Source organism: Oryx dammah, unplaced genomic scaffold, assembly GCF_014754425.2.
Source record: "Oryx dammah isolate SB20612 unplaced genomic scaffold, SCBI_Odam_1.1 HiC_scaffold_1, whole genome shotgun sequence".
Taxonomy (NCBI): domain Eukaryota; kingdom Metazoa; phylum Chordata; class Mammalia; order Artiodactyla; family Bovidae; genus Oryx; species Oryx dammah.
The window spans coordinates 30,363,686-30,380,719 of NW_024070185.1; the positions used below are offsets into that span (position 1 = coordinate 30,363,686).

Here is a 17,034-nt window from a genome sequence, read left to right on the forward strand (position 1 = left end):
TAAACTGGGCAGAGGTCCAGGCAGCCAGAGTGGAAGAGGTCTCCAGATCACTAAATCACCCCTTAAGAGATGGAGTTTGCCTTTGGCTACCTGCCATGGAAGAGAGTTTTCAACATCTGGCCAAGTAAAAAAAATACGTCTGTGCTCTTTTTCGTCTGATTCCCAGCTTCTCTTATCCTACTTGGAAGAGCCAGAAGTAGCAGTGAGTGAATGGGGAGGAAGTAATGAATAAAACCCAAACCGTCCAACTACACCTTGGAGCAAAGAGAAGATACTTTAAATTGAATGTAAGGTGAAATTTTTAAAAATTCATTTGGTTGGGAAATTTTAGTACTTGAAAATAAGGTCTATTTATTAATACCTCAAATTGGCCATAAAAGCCACCAGCCTCCATGACAGTTTTAAAATATGTCTTCAAATTCTTTGACATTCTTCCTATCAAGAGATAGAGTGTCTGTCCCTTCTCCTTGTACCTGGTGAGTCTTTGTGACTGTCATTATGAATGAAACATGGCAGAAGTAGCTCTGGGTGACTTCTGAGCCCAAATCAGATAGGGAATGCCCCTGGCCTTCTGGCTTCTCTTAGACAATTACACTGTGAGCCTTCAGCTACAATGGAAGAAGTTTGGCCGTTCTGAGGTCATCTAGTAGACAGGTCACATGTAGAAATCATATTGAGACAGAGATAGCAAGACAGAGAGAGGTTCATTGAACACAGGGTTGCAACAGAAGAGGTGAGTGAAGTGAGTATGGCATTTGCCTTGGCCCAAAATTTAAGGGAGGGGTACCAAAAAAGCCTAATGATCAAAATAAATCATATTTTAATGCAATGTTAAAAAATAAATTTGAGGTAAATAATGAATAAAACATCAGCATTTTAAATAAGGGCAGGATCAGTATTCCTGATTATTCCTTTTTCCTCCAACTTCAGTATGGCTCACTCAGCATGGCTGGTACTCATCTGATTAACTACAAAGGACCCAAGGCAACTTTGTGGGGTGATGAAAATATCTGACATCTTGATTTGTTGGTGTCTATATAATTATCAAAATGGACTGAAATGTACACTTGAGATGTGTACATTTTATTGCTTGTGATTATACAACTCTCTATTTGTGTATAAGTATTTTGAATTGTGAATAGACATGTAATTTAATTCAGTCTAAGGAGTGTTGAAGGAATGTTGCAGGAGGTGTGAGGGACAGAGTTTAATTTGTTTTTAAAAGCAGGTGAGCACACTGGATGGTCTGTGAACAGCATTTTGTGTGTATGTGACATCTGGGACTGCCCTGTTTACCTAGCTGCCAGCCCGAATATGAAGCTGACACATGGAGATGGGTGGGGTCAAAAGAGTCAGAGCCAAAAGGGCCAGAGCCCTAACTGATCTATGCCTGATTACTGGGTTTCCTCTGGACATGAACCAGCATCCATTTTATTTAAAAGTCAGTTTATGTTGGATTTTCTATTACAAATTCAAAGGGACACACAATGAAAACAATATACAGAAACAGGAGGCAAGAGGAGCCAGTGGTGAGCAAGCTAAGTCATTAGTCAACAGAAGTAATACACCTACCGTTGTCAACAGAACCTACCACTTTCCAGGCACTGTGCTCGCACAGGTTGAAAGACAAGACACAAGACAGACAAGATCTCTGCTCTCATGGGGTTTAGAGTCTAGCTGGGGTTGGGAGACAGGAGGGAGGACAGCAAGCATTCTGGATAGTGATAAACATTTAAAAGGAAGTAATACAGGGTGGATCACAATAAACTGTGGAGAATTCTGAAAGAGATGGGAATACCAGACCACCTAACCTACCTCTCGAGAAATCTGTATGCAGGTCAGGAAGCAACAGTTAGAACTGGACAGGGAACAACAGACTGGTTCCAAATAGGTAAAGGAGTACGTCAAGGCTGTATATTGTCACCCTGCTTATTTAACTTATATGCAGAGTACATCATGAGAAATGCTGGACTGGAAGAAGCACCAGCTGGAATCAAGATTGCCGGGAGAAATATCAATAACCTCAGATATGCAGATGACACCACCCTTATGGCAGAAAGTGAAGAGGAGCTAAAAAGCCTCTTGATGAAAGTGAAAGAAGAGAGTGAAAAAGTTGGCTTAAAGCTCAACATTCAGAAAACAAAGATCATGGCATCCGGTCCCATCACTTCATGGGAAATAGATGGGGAAACAGTGGAAACAGTGTCAGACTTTATTTTGGGGGGCTCCAAAATCACTGCAGATGGTGACTGCAGCCACGAAATTAAAAGACGCTTAACCTTGGAAGAAAAGTTATGACCAACCTAGACAGTATATTCAAAAGCAGAGACATTACTTTGCCAACTAAGGTCCGTCTAGTCAAGGCTATGGTTTTTCCTGTGGTCATGTATGGATGTGAGAGTTGGACTGTGAAGAAGGCTGAGTGCCGAAGAACTGATGCTTTTGAACTGTGGTGTTGGAGAAGACTCTTGAGAGTCCTTTGGACTGCAAGGATATCCAACCAGTCCATTCTGAAGGAGATCAGCCCTGGGATTTCTTTGGAAGGAATGATGCTAAAGCTGAAACTCCAGTACTTTGGCCACCTCATGCGAAGAGTTGACTCATTGGAAAAGACTCTGATGCTGGGAGGGATTGGGGGCAGGAGGAGAAGGGGACGACAGAGGATGAGATGGCTGGATGGCATCACGGACTCGATGGACGTGAGTCTGAGTGATCTCTGGGAGTTGGTGATGAACAGGGAGGCCTGGTGTGCTGCGATTCATGGGGTCGCAAAGAGTTGGACGCCACTGAGCGACTGAACTGAACTGAACTGAATACAGGGTAATGTGGCATGAGACAGACTACTGTTTCTGTTGAAGCAGAAGAGAGGCCTTCTTCACAGAGGTGACATTTGACCTGTGACTTGAATGAGGAGGAGATGCGAGCTGTCTGAAGCTCTGAAGAGAAATCTTTTCAGGTAAAGATACAGCAGCACATTCCCAGAAGACAAGAAAGAGATGAAACAGTGGAAACTTCCTAAGAACTTTAATGTGCACTTGGAGGTCTGGTTAAACTGAAGACGCAAATTCAGAATTTTGGGGTGATGACTGAGATTCTGCATTTCTGACAAGCTCCCAAGCAATGCAAATATTTCTGGCTTATGGACCATATTTGGAGTAGCAAGGCCCTGCAGAGTTGCTCCTCAAAGTGTGGTCTACAGCTTGGTCCACACTGACATTTCAAGTTGCTTTGAATATCTTTATATTAATTTAACATTGATGCAACATCCATGCATGTAATCACTTTTTTAGTAATCCATTTTAAGCACAATGGGCAGAGATACACTGGGAGTTTAAAATGCAAAATCGGACTCTGCATAGACAGTTTGAGAGACACTACCCGAGAGCCTACAATGCTATAGCTGGAAAGAACTGAATTATCTTCTATAACTGCTAAGAAGCTGGAAACAAGGTACGATGGAGAATAGAAATGAAATGTCAGGTCCAAAATGTGGGGATTAGGACACTCAACATTACCATTATCACCACACACATGCATAAAGACAGACGGACAGACAGATACATACACACACACACACACACTCACGCACACACAAAGCTTCCATACAGAACTGACAGCCAGGCATCTATCATCTATTTCTCAGATAAACACCCAGAAATGTCCTTTGTAAACATTTCAATGACTATAAGCCAAGACTTCCTCCTTCTGGAAATTAGGGTCTCCTACATGTTATTTCCTCAAAAGTGAAGCACATGGATCAAGAAGGCTTCCAAGGATAGAGACTAGAACTGTTTACTGCCTCTTTCTTAAATAGATCAGAACATTAAGGACCACCAGACTTTTAAGGAACCAATTTAAACAAATATTTTCAGAGGCAGATGGAAAGCAAGAGAAATAGGGAAAGGACTACAGTGACTCATAATTATGGTAGAAATGCAGAGACTCAAAGAAAACCTGGTCTGTAGAGCTACATCCTCTGAAACAAGCTTACAGTTTTCTCTGCACGTTTGTAGTATAATCAGAAATATATCACATTTCTTGGTGAGTTTCACCTATGGAAACTCTTGTCTTTCCCATATTCCTAGCTATTCTTTAACAACTCCCACTAGATGATGGAACCCAGTGTGTTCCTAGGGAGTTGAAAGTACTGTTTAGATCATTGTGAATGGCTTGATATGTATGTTTCATCAGTTTGAAAGCTTTTAGTTGCCGATAACAGAAGACACAATTCACACAAGTTTAAGAACTAAAGGATATTTTTTGTCTCACGTAAATGAAAATAGAAAAGAGGGCATGGACTTCAGGTAAAGTGTGATCTAGTTACCCAGTGGCACTCTCAAAAACACAATTTCTTTTCTCTATTCTTTTTGTCATCACAAAGGAAGTGTATTACCTAAAAATTATGATATGACTTAAGCAAGTTCTCATTATGGTTATTGCTTATTTATTTTGACTTTTTTTTTGGACAACTGATTTATACTCTAATAGCATACATGATGCAGAGGAAATACTTTACAGGAGAGAGATTCCAAATGTCATTCTAGCTGGTATAAACTTGACTCAGGTTACTTGGATGTGTTCCACCCAAAAAACAAGCTCATCCTAAAGCTTTCTCCTAGCTTTTCCTCACTGCACCATAATTCTGTGGGTCCATGAGTAAATAGAGTCAAGGTCAGATGGTCATGACCTCCCAATGCCCTTTCTTTCTTTCTCTGATAAGACCCAGTCACACACACAGTATGCAGTGCCTCTATTCTATAAACAGTTTGTTATATGAAGAGAGACAGATTACTCTACATGTTCTCAAAAGAGATATAATTTTTACATTTTTCACATGCCTGGGATTCTCTCTCAGCCATTCTTTCCTCCTAATGGATTTCTTATAGACATATATTTATTATCCTAACATTTTTCTTTTTTCAATCTTGTCTGTTTTCAATTATCAAAAGAAGTTAAAAGACTGTTTAAAATAGCCAATTTTTTTTCTAACAATGAACAAACAGAAAAAAAAAAAGTATCCAAACTCCTTTCTTTTAGTTGAGAAACTGCTGCTGCTGCTAAATCATGTCAGTCGTGCCTGATTCTGTGCAATCCCATAGACGGCAGCCCAACAGACTCCTCTGTCCCTGGGATTCTCCAGGCAAGAATACTAGAGTGAGCTGCCATTTCCTTCTCCAACTAGAGGCCACTTAAAATCATAAAGTTATCCAGCCAACACTGAATATAAAAACCTTTCTGCAAACTATAATAAATAAAAATATGAATATTTGTTATATATTAGCTAATCCTTAGGCAGGAAGAGATGTAAACACATCATCTAGTTTGCATTTAAATGGAGCATTATTAGTTAATAAGAGACACAGCTGTTTAAAGATATGGAAATAAACCATTGGCCTACAATTAGAATTCCTCCAAAGTCATTTAGTACTGGGAAAAGGATCTGGTTCGTACACAGTACTGACCTGGGGGCCCTGTAGTAACATCTACCAAGTGAGGGAAGGACTGGACCGCTGTCAGGAAAGCAGAACAAAGACTCTTTTGCCTGGGAGGCAACTTTCTATCTTGATGGATCGTACGTGGAATTTCCAGGATTTCTTTCTGGCAGACACTAAGGGTTTTGAGTAGACAAATTGGACCTTTTGCCAGTATCCAAGTTTTATATACTTAATTGATATTTGTATCAATACTTGTTAAATTATTTTTAAAAAATCTAGCTAATACTGGGAGTCCACAGAATTTTTCCCTTACAAAGTTGGTCTGAACATTATTCAGATTTGATAGAAACAAATTAGTGTGCAGAATGCTTCCCTGGGAAAACAACTGGGATGCAGACAATGTGCCTAATGTGCTTTACATGAAATAGAAAGAATAGAAAGAATCATTAATCTATACATAGGGAGTGAGTTTAAACCCACCTCACGGAGGAGAGCAGCTCTACTTTATCTGCTTTATACTTGGGCTTTTTCTGTAAGATTTTATTTTAATTAAAAAAACATTTTTTAAACCAGTGCAATAAACCACACTGTCTTGTTACTACCAGAAAGCTTGTGTCTGGGTTAAAACAAGTGTAAGAGAAATAGCAGTAATAATACGAGTTTACTTCAAAAGGAGATGATCCTGAGTGGAATCATCCCAGTGCTGGATAGTTTTATGGAAGAAGCAATGGAAACAAAATGCTTTTTTGACCTCTGATGTATTACCATTTAAGGTGGGCATGTACAATTTTCTTTGCTAAATGAGACCAGAACAACAGTGTCTTTTAAACCAATCCATTATTTTAATCTCATGTATAGATTTGTGACAAACCAAAATATTAAGTGTGTACACTTGAAATGCCATTTTGCCTTTTAAGACTCTCAGAATACCTTTAGTAGCTAGTTATGGCATCATTTTCCTTCTGTACTTCTACAAACTAGTATTTCATGCACTTTCTTTACATCTGAGAATAACCAGATTTGGAAAAGGACAAATGGAAGGGCTTTGCTCTTCAAAGAGGAGGAATCATCTGGAATTTTTAAGCAATAAGAGAATTCTTTCCAAATGGGATGCTTGGAGATGACTCTACGACAAAAAAACAAAAGTTACATAGATAAATCATTCATTTTTGCATTCATGTATTTAGCCCATGTCAACTGAACACTAATTAGATATGAAATATTTTTCTGTGCTCTAAGGATAAAATGGTGATGCAGGCACTTCTCTCAAGTAGTTTATGGTCTAAGAGAGAACGGAAAGATTGCATATATAACCAAATGCATAAACTAAATGTATAGAGTAGGATGAATACTATGGAACAAGCGTATAGATGAGAATGTATCTCAATGGGTTTATCCTAATTATGGGAAATATGGAGTAAAGTCCATGGCAGTGCTATTCACCGAAACACTGAACTGTGAAAGATGGCCTGAGCAGAAATATCCTGGCTCCATTTTGAGTAATCTAGGTTTGAGACAGATATATACAGGAAAGTCAAATAAACACTCAGATAGATGAAGAAGTCTGGATTGACGATAACAGTTTAGGAAACCTTAACCAATAAATGATAAACTAGAGGTGAGAATGAACTGACTTAGAGATAGAGTTAAAAAGAAAACAGGGCCTATCATTGAGTCTTGAGGAATTCCATTTAAAGATTAAGGAGCGATTAGTTGGCAAAGAATATTGAAGAGTGGTCTGACAGAGGCAGAGCAGCTTTGCAGGTAATAAAGGTGATGATTCTGGGTCCTTCTTTTGTCTGGGAAAAGTCCTAGCAACAGGTTCACATGGTACCGTAGTTTTGAAAAATTTTCACAAGAAGGATATCTTTATCTTTTCTTAAAGCAGAGTCTCAAATTGTATAAGCTTCAGGACTCACACATCTGCCCCTAAGAGGAAGGCGTAAAACCAAGAGAAGGTGATTGCATGGAAAGACAAGGGGAGGGGAACAGTTCAGGGAGAGAATGTGCAACAGTTATGGATGCACCTGAGAAGACAGGAATAGGAGGCGAGAAACATATCCATTGGATTTACTGGATGGAAGATCACTGTGTCCCTAGTAAAGTCCCTTTAGTGTCCTGATGGACCAGGAAGCCAGATTTGGCTCGTAGGTTTCAACAAACTTAACTGTGAAGGAAAAGGGGAAAGTGTGGTAGCTGATGAGAAAGGAGCTGCTCAGGAAGGTTATTTTCTTTTTTCCTTTGTCCCTCCATCCTTTCCTTTCCTTTCTCCTTCCTTCCTTCCTTTCTCCCGCCTTCCTTCTCTCTCTGCTCTCTTTCTTCCTCCTCTTCTGTCTCTTCTTCAGAATGGTGAAGCCTGAGAGTGCTGATTGAAAGGTTACACAATGCAGAGGTGTGCGGAAGAGACAAGGGGGAAACCTTAAGCTGGGAGGAGTTTTCCATTTACTATATCTCAGCTTTTATTTTCAAAAGACTCAGAGGAAATGAATATCCATATACTATGAAGAAACCTAGTCAGTATTTTTATTTCACTGGTGGGAAAAACTAGGTGGATTCATAATGTTTATAAAAGCACAAGGGTGCTTGGGCTGAGGATACTCCATCCAGGGCACTGAGGTCACTTTACTCAATTCCTAGTCATTTGCAGGCAAATGTTTCATTTTGTAGCTTTCTGAAAATATCCATTTAAAAACTCAAACCAATTTCCCCCTGAAGTCTTGTCTATTTTATAACCTATTTCCCCTCAAATAGTTGGTGAATATTGTAGAAATATATACAAATTGCTTTTTAAAAACAAATCAAAAATTACAATTCTGCCAAGGAAAAATAGATCTTTAGTTCAGGATATTAAATACATTCTTTAAACATTTTAACTGGGCTTCTGCGTATCCTTTGATGTATGCCCTAATGTTACACTCATGTATTGAAAAGGGAGCAATTTTCTTTCCCAGACAAGATTCCTGGGACTCATGAATTGAGGATTTCAGAAAGATAATCTTAATCGGCACAAGATAGAAATAAATATGCTTTTTCTGGCACCTTGTAATTCTGAAGCCTTCTTACATTTTTTCCTTTGTGTCTTTTAGTTCGATTATTGTCAAAAAATGGACACTGATGCGCTAAAAGTTACTTTTTTACAAAGTGAGATTAGCGCCCAGGCATCCTCATTAAAGTGCTTCTCATTACTTTAACAAGCAGAGAGAGACAGACAGACTGTGAGAGTGTGAGGGAGGGAGAGAGTGTGTGTTAGTCGCTCAGTCGTGTCCACCTCTTCCATGGAATTCTCCAAGCAAGAATACTGGAGTGGGTGGCCCTTTCCGTTGGGATTAAAAAGAAAAAGAAAAAGAAAAAAAAAAAAGAGGTTCTCAGAAATAAGGCCTACCAGTTCCCAAAGGTTGCCAGATTCAGCAAATAAAATCAAGGCTGTTCAGTTAAATCCGAATTTCAGATAAACAGTTTTTTAGTGTATAGAAAGTGAAAGTGAAGTTGCTCAGTCGTGTCCGACTCTTTGCGACCCCCTGGACTGCAGCCTACTAGGTTCCTCCGTCCATGGGATTTTCCAGGAAAGACTACTGGAGTGGGTTGCCATTTCTTTCTCCAGGAGAACTTCCCGACCTAGGGACTGAACCCAGGTCTCTCGCATTGTAGGCAGATGCTTTACCATCTGAACCACCAGGGAAGTGTATAAGAATTTAGTGTAGAAGAATATCCCAAATACTGCATGGGGCAGACTTGTCCAAACGAAGGCTTCTTTTTTTTAAAATTTGACATTGGAATTAAAGGGGGCTTCTCCCCAACAACCTCGCGGAGCCCACTCCCCACAACCCAACCGAGCGCCCGCCGAGCTGGTTTAAACCCCGGGCCGGCCGGCTGGGCCGCGCCCCCTGATTGGCCGAGGCGCGCCCGCCGCCCCGCCGGCCGCAGGCGTCACGCAGCCCGGGCGGCCCGAGCCTCGCCGCCGCCAGCGCCGCCGCCTCCGCGGCAGCCCCGGTCGGCGCAAGTGCGGCGCGCAGGGGGAGGGGGCGACGGAGGCTGAAGCTGGCTTCGGGCCGCCGGTGCTCGGGCGGGATTAAGTTTCTCGGTCGCGCGGGAGCGTCTGTGCGCGTTCGCTCCGAAGCTCCTCGCCGGGCCGTTACTTCGGGACAGAAGAGAGCAAGCGTGGGCGAGGCGAGGCTCCCCGCGTCCCCACCCTCCGCCCCTTTAGCGTTCCCGCCGGGGGCGGCCGTCGCGAGCCGGGTAAGCGGCGCCGGGGCCCGGGCCGGGAGGCCGGAGCGCGCCCCCGCGGCCTGCGCGCGCCCCGGCTGGGAAGGTGCGCGGGTGCCGGGGGCTGGGCGCTCGGGGCGGGCGGCGGGAGGGGGAGCTTGCCCCACCCCGCGCTACCGAGAAGTCGCTGCTTCTTTGGCTCTGGAAAAGAATGGGAGTCTGGAAGTTTCCTTTGCGACTCGCCGGGTTCTCGAGCGGTCGTCCTGGTTCTTTCATCCACTTCCCTCCTCTTCTGCTCTTGTTGACTCTTAAGAGGCTGAAAAGTTTCATCTTTTCCTTCGCCTGGAAGGGCATAGTAAGGGTGGCAGGGAAGGGAGCCCCGGGCCTGGCACGGGTGCCTGTTGCTGTTGGCCGCCCCTCAGGCCGGACGCCCACTCGATCGCTCCGCGAGGGTCGGCAGGGGATGGGGATGCGCCCCTAGACTGGCGATCCTCGCCTCGGCTGCAGCGGGGCACCCAGAACGGGCGGCTCACTGGTACCCGCCCCCACTCCTCACCCCTCCCCCTAGCGCCCGTGCTCTTAACATCTCGTGTCCGCGTTGTTGGGAGCATTTTTCTCTCGCCTCCCCCCCTTCTGTCCCCCACCCCTAGCCGCGCCAGTGGGGCGCCTTTGTCTGCAATTTCGCAGCCTCGGGATGCCGGATGTTTCTAGGGAAGCGCTGCTCTGAATACGCTGTGCGTGTATGTGTGTGTGTTTGTTTCACCGGTGGTGATGGTGTAAATTCTTGCTTGCGTTCTTACAGTGGCACAAAGGCTGGGCTATTCTTTCCTGTAGATCGCGTGGAAATTCAAGCTGGGACTGCGGAGAGGAGGAGGGGCCGTGCGAAGGCCGGAGGTGGCCCCCGCTCCTCAGTGTCCGCGGGCGAGTCGAGGGCAGCGGGACGTCTCCCTCCATCTCCCCGGCTGTGGGTGCTGAGGTCGCTCTGCTAGGGCAGAACCTGGGTATGGGCGCTATGTGCCTTGGGCGAAATGGGAGCGGGTGGCAGCTAGTGTTTCAGAGATACCAGATGAGAGGACCTTACTTTCACCAGCCTAGAAGGAAACCTCTCCAAGTTCTTTTGATGTTGAGAGGGGAATAATCTGAAAAGTGGCCAAACTTGTCATCCAGCTTTGTTGGACAGCCATGGTGTAAACACCCCTTTTCTCTGGACATTTCTCATTTAGGTTACCTTTTAAGAATAAATAACATCTAGTGTGAAAAACTTACAAGGTGATGCAGTGGGATTTCAGGATTACATGTACATTTGGGTATAGGTGACTAAAGTGAACTTTATATAAGAATTGCATCATCTAAATTTGCTTAATACTTGCTTTAGCCCTTGGTAGAATTAGGCAGTTCAATTAAAAAACCCCCTAAAACTTGAAGTTCTTTGGCTAGAGTTCTAATGCGATGTAAAGCTCAAGATGAATGCACCTGCACCCTTGCCTGAGGGAGGGGCTGGAAGCTTTGGAGGGTGGTGGAGATAATTTTGTCTGGGATGCCCAGAGTTCCTGCTTGCTAATGGGCTAGTTTATAAATGGGCGACATTTATCTAGACTGGGCTGTACTGCACACTCGGCTCCTCACAGTTGACAGGAAAATCCTTAAAGGCAGAGATTTGTAAACTTAAGGGCCATGGGCCAAATCTTTCTGCCGCAGCCTGTTTTTTCCCCCTAAAGTTTAAGAGCTTTGGATGGTTTGTACACTTTCAAATGGTCGAAAAACTCAATCAAAAGAATAACACTTCATGACGTGAAAATTACATGAAAATCAAATTTCAGTGCCCATAAAGTTTAATTGGAGCACAGCCACACTCATTCCTTTTGTCTATGGTGCATTCTTACTGTTGGTATCTGGTTTCACAGAAGCAGTGACATAGTTGATTGGTTGCATAGTTGAGATAGAGATGGATAGCCTTCAGAGTCTGAAAAGTTTACTGTCTTACTCTACAGAAAAAGTTGCCGATCAAGATCAGGCTTCAGAAGTATTGCTTACATACTCCCTCTTGTGATGAGTGTATTGTTTAATTTCATTGCCTTTTAAGTCCTGTTTCTGGTATCCTAGGAAATGGGAGACTGTTCCCCAGTAGTTGGACAAGTTAATGTGTTGGATTTTCTCATTTCCATGTTTCACTCTCAAAAAGTTTTCTTAACCTTTTGGCATCTTTCTTTTTTAGAATCTAGCCTAAAGTGGGGTTTCTGATTAGCAGAAACTATATATTCAGTTATCTTAAGTTTAATATAGATAGCTATATCTCAAGGTGCTCTGCAGTGAGTTGTGGTGACTTCTAGTTACTCTGCTACCTGAGCAGTTTTGATAACTCTATCTTTATTTATGTAGAGAGACGCAGAGGTTAGGGGGTGTCATAAGTTCGTTTCCACAGGCAAGTTGTCACCTACGCAAAGGTAGTTTGGGGGGCTCCTTGACTGATCATCGCTCGGCTTGCCTACCTTATTTGTAAAACAAAAAATCAATGAAGTTTATCTCAATGTATTACTACTAGATTGCTCACATGTGATACCTTCCCTCCTATTTCCTTGGCTCTTTTCAGTATTTCTTTTCCCTTCACTTGTTTTTGGTTTCCTTTCTTCCTTTAACACACTGCTTCATTGTAGTGCCTGAGCCCAGTGGTGGTTGTTGCTGGGGAAGGGAGAGTTGGAAGTCAGGTTTTGTTGTGTTCCAAATTTCTGGCATGTAGGCAGTGCCCTGTTTGGTCCCTGCAGTCCTCTTTGCATGTAAGGTAACTTTTGAATGCATAAATGTGGTGTCAGAGTAGAGGCTGTCCCCAGAGTTGACTACATGTCTGCAAGGCTTGGTGCTCTGAGATATTTATGGAAGGCCTTGAAATGTAATTTCACATTGATTCAGGTCTTTAGCTGCTGTGGTGGAGGAGCTCTGCTTTCCACAGAAATGCACCCATTGTCTAGGTTTTAGATTAAGGGATCTGAAGCTGGAGAGTAGCAGTGAATTAATTGCCTGGAAGATACTGTCCTGTGTTAAGAGCAGATGATTTTCTCCAGGTTATATCTGAAGTCTGATATCATAGACTTGACTCAGGTTGAGTTGCTCCATTTTGTATATTTACAATATGCACAAAGCCCTCTGTGCTTTTCACAAAAGATCTTTGGGCAGAGATAACATATTGGATTGGAAATGTCCCTGTATGTTATTAGAGCAAGCTACAGGTCTATCAGCCAAAGATTCTGTAATTGAGTGAAGAAGTAAACACCTTCCCGTACAATTCAGGACTGCTTGATAGTGCATGTGAATGATGATATTTTCTAAACAGTCACATGTGCTCTTAAAACACATTTGGCCTAAAATAGCAGTTCATTTGATATTGTTATTAATACATTGTTACATAACATTATCAACCCCATATTTATAACAAGAACAGAATTATTTTCTCTTGTAAATTAGTTTCCTGCATAGAAGAGCATCAGTATAAATACAATTGGAAATGACATGTAGTATGGTAAAGTTGATATACTGTGCTTAAATAATTATAGTGGATTCCACATGGGTGAGGGCTTCCCTAGTGGTTCAGACAGTAAAGAGAATGCCTGCAGTGCAGGAGACTGGGGTTCGATCCCTGGGTCGGGAAGATCCCCTGGAGAAGGAAATGGCAACCCACTGCAGATTCCTTGCCTGGAAAATTCCATGGATGAGGAGCCTGGTGGGCTATAGTCGATGGAGTCAGAAAGAGTGGGACACGACTGAGCGACTTCACTTTCATTTTCCACATGGGTGGATAAGAATAAGGAGATGAACTGTTTCTAGATAGAGAAAACTGATATCCTTGCTTTCCTGTGAGACACTTCCCAAGAAGGTCTAAGATAGTCATTCATTGAGTAGATAGTAATAGATTAGGAGATATGAGGAACTGAATTAGGCACTGGAGAGAGCACAAAATAAATACAGTGTTCCAGAAGATTACTGTCACATTCTGAAGTACTGGAGGTTAGAACTTCACCATATAAATTTGTGGGGAGGCACAATGATAGATTCTTACAGACACCATAAGGCTCTCTCACACTGTAAGTTGTAAATTCGTCAGACCTTGAAGAACTGGACTGTTTCGGAGTCAGGGAGGGAAGTCCTGTAGGAGGCTACCGTGGTGGTGTAACTAAGCATTACCGTGATAATTTGATATTTGGAAAGAAAGGAAAACTGTTATGTGAGGAAAAAGGTATTTTATCTTTGGTCTGAGGCCACTCATTTTGTCTCTTTTGATGTTCACTGGGAAATTGGCCTTTTCTTTTTGTAGACAGAGTTAGTTTTCTTTTTAAGTGTTTCATAAAAGCATCCATTTTCTTAAAATATTTCTTCTCTCACAAAATGAGTAAAACATTAAATTTGGCAAAGATGAACTATTAGCATTGTCAGCATCTCGTGATGGTTTTGGAGTGTGATTAAAACAGTATTATTTGTTATTTAGATTATATTGGCCTGACAATTGTGTGCATATCCTGTGCACATTTTGTGGGCAAATATTTGGCAAAGTCTTTTTTCCCCCCAGAAATTTAGTCTCCATTTGGAAAAAATATAATTTAGAAAGTAATTTATATCCTGTATCATAAAATAAAAACTTTTTTGAAGTTATGAAATTATATTTGCTAGAGAAATGTTAAAGCAGTTCTTCCAAATTTGGAGAACTGACTTTTTTTTAAAAAAAGGTGAAACAATACTTAAATTCCTGCTTTTTTAAATTCTTGACTGTGGTGGTTAAGTTTGTTTGGTCTAGGGAATTGTTATCTTTGTCTTCCTTTCAGTTTTATTTACATCTGCAAAATCAGCATTCATTATAAGTGAAAAGTAAAACACTTGTAAGAAAGGAAAAAACAGAAACATCAGTTACTAGACAACAAAAAACCAAAACAAAAACTTAAGGAAAAACCTGTTTCGTTTGTGCTGATTTAATGTTGACAGTAAGAATACGTTTGGGAATGCTTTTCATTTACTCTATTGCTTATGTTTTAAAACTAGTTACAGTAAAATACATAAGATAGTTTTTTCTTTTAGTAACTTATTTTGATGATTAAGAAAGCACATTGAAAAATATGGATGACATAGGCAGGTGCAAAGAAGCCGAAAACTTAGCTATAGTTCTCTCACCTAGGTGCTGCTGCTAAGTCACTTAAGTCGTGTCTGACTCTGTGTGACCCCGTAGATGGCAGCCCACCAGGCTCCCCCGTTCCTGGGATTCTCCAGGCAAGAACACTGGAGTGGGTTGCCATTTCCTTCTCCATTGCATGAAAGTGACAAGTGAAAGTGAAGTCGCTCAATCGTGTCCGACTCTTAGTGACCACATGGACTGCAGCCTACCAGGCTCCTCTGTCCATGGGATTTGCCAGACGAGTACTGGAGTAGGTCGCCAGTGCCTTCTCCCACCTAGGTACTATCCCTCTGTAAAGAAAACAAGTATTTTGTGAAATGAGGACCCCCAGCTTGTTTTGATATACAAATGAACAAGTACAACTGTTGATCAGTAGTTTTCACTAATTGTCATTCTTCTCAGTGAGGATAATTTGAGATTATTAAACATCCATGCCTTTGAATTGACTTTAATAGCATCCCTTAGAACTAGTGTCCTGAGCATCATGTGGTACACAGGACGCCAGCGGAGAAGGCATGTTTAAATCTTGATCTGGGCTTAAAAGTAAATGTTCTTATAGACCTATAGTTAATCTTGGATTAACTTTACAATATGTAATTAGGTGGGCCCTAGTATGCCTTGCTTCAGGGACCTAGCTGAAGAAAATGATAATGGGAATCTGTTATCCACTGTGGCAACAGAACCATAAATACTAAAGATTATTCTGCACTTAAAAAGGTCCTCCTATACAAGGAATGGCTAGCTTCTCTTGTATGTTGCTAGTTCTGCCCTTCACCAACAGGTCCAGTTTGTCTAAGGCTTTACTGGATAATGTTGAAAAGGTTTAAGTCAAGTATCCCCCCATCCACCCCAGGCTTTCGAAGGGAATTTGTTTTAGTAAGTCAAACATGAAGTCTGCCTCTGGGCAACATTTATTTCCACTGTAGCACTGGAGGGCCTCATCTATAGGAGTCAGTGGACTTTTGACTGACATTGACCCCCTGCTTGGCTACTTCATTCATGATTTATCTGGGAGTGGTGAATGTAGTCATGCTGTTCTCTTTTAGAAAAAGTACAGTGCTAGAATACCTCTTTATACTGATTAAGAATATACATATATATGTGTGTGTATTTATCCCTCTTATCAATTCAGTTCAGTTGCTCAGTTATGTCCTTCTCTTTGCGACCCCATGGACTGCAGCACGCCAGGCTTCTGTCTATCACCAACTCCCAGAGCCTTCTCAAACTCCTGTCCATTGTGTCGGTGATAGCATCCAACCATCTCATCCTCTGTTGTCCCCTTCTCCTCCCGCCTTCAGTCATTCCCAGCATCAGGGTCTTTTACAGTGGTGGCCAGGAATTGGAGCTGCAGCTTCAGCATCAGTCCTTCCAATGAATATTCAGGACTGATTTCCTTTAGGATGGACTGGTTGGATGTCCTTGCAGTCCAAGGGACTCTCAAGAATCTTCTCCAACACCACAGTTCAAAAGCATCACTTCTTCAGCGCTCAGCTTTCTTTATAGTGCAACTCTCACATCCATACATGACTCATGGAAAAACCATAGCCTTGACTAGACAGACCTTTGTTGGCAGAGTAATGTCTCTGATTTTTAATACGCAGTTTAGGTTTGTCATAGCAGAAATGGCAACCCACTTCAGTGTTCTTGCCTGGAGAATCCCAGGGACAGAGGAGCCTGGTGGGCTGCCATCTATGGGCTCACATAGAGTCGGACATGACTGAAGCAATTTAGCAGCAGCAGCTTTTCTTCCAAGGAGCTAGTGTCTTTTAATTTCATGGCTGTAGTCACCATCTGCAGTGGTATTGGAGCCCACAAAAATAATCTCTCTCACTGTTTCTATTGTTTCCCCAACTATTTGCCATGATGTGATGGGACCAGATGTCATGATCTTAGTTTTCTGAATGTTGAGCTTTAAGCCAACTTTTTCACTCTCCTCTTTCACTTTCATCAAGAGACTCATTAGTTCTTTGCTTTCTGCCATAAGAGTGGTGTCATCTGTGTATCTGAGGTTATTGATATTTCTCCCGGCAGTCTCGATTCCAGCTTGTGTTTCTTCCAGTCCAGCGTTTCTCATGATGTACTCTGCATATAAGTTAAATAAGCAGGGTGACAATACACAGCCTTGGCGTACTCCTTTCCTGATTTGGAATCAGTCTGTTGTTCCATGTCCAGTTCTAACTGTTGCTTCCTGACTTGCATACAGTTTCTCAGGTGGCAGGTCAGGTGGTCTGGCATTCCCAT

General features: G+C 42.2%; 1 protein-coding gene across 1 annotated transcript in view; it reads left to right on the forward strand.

The window, feature by feature from the left end:
- Nucleotides 1-9,371: 9,371 nt before the first annotated feature.
- Nucleotides 9,372-17,034, forward strand: part of LOC120863821 (multiple PDZ domain protein) — a 175,335-nt gene continuing 167,672 nt past the window's right edge. The window contains exon 1 of the mRNA XM_040240389.1: nucleotides 9,372-9,671. The gene's annotated coding sequence lies outside the window, so the exon portion shown is untranslated. The remainder of the gene's footprint in view (nucleotides 9,672-17,034) is intronic.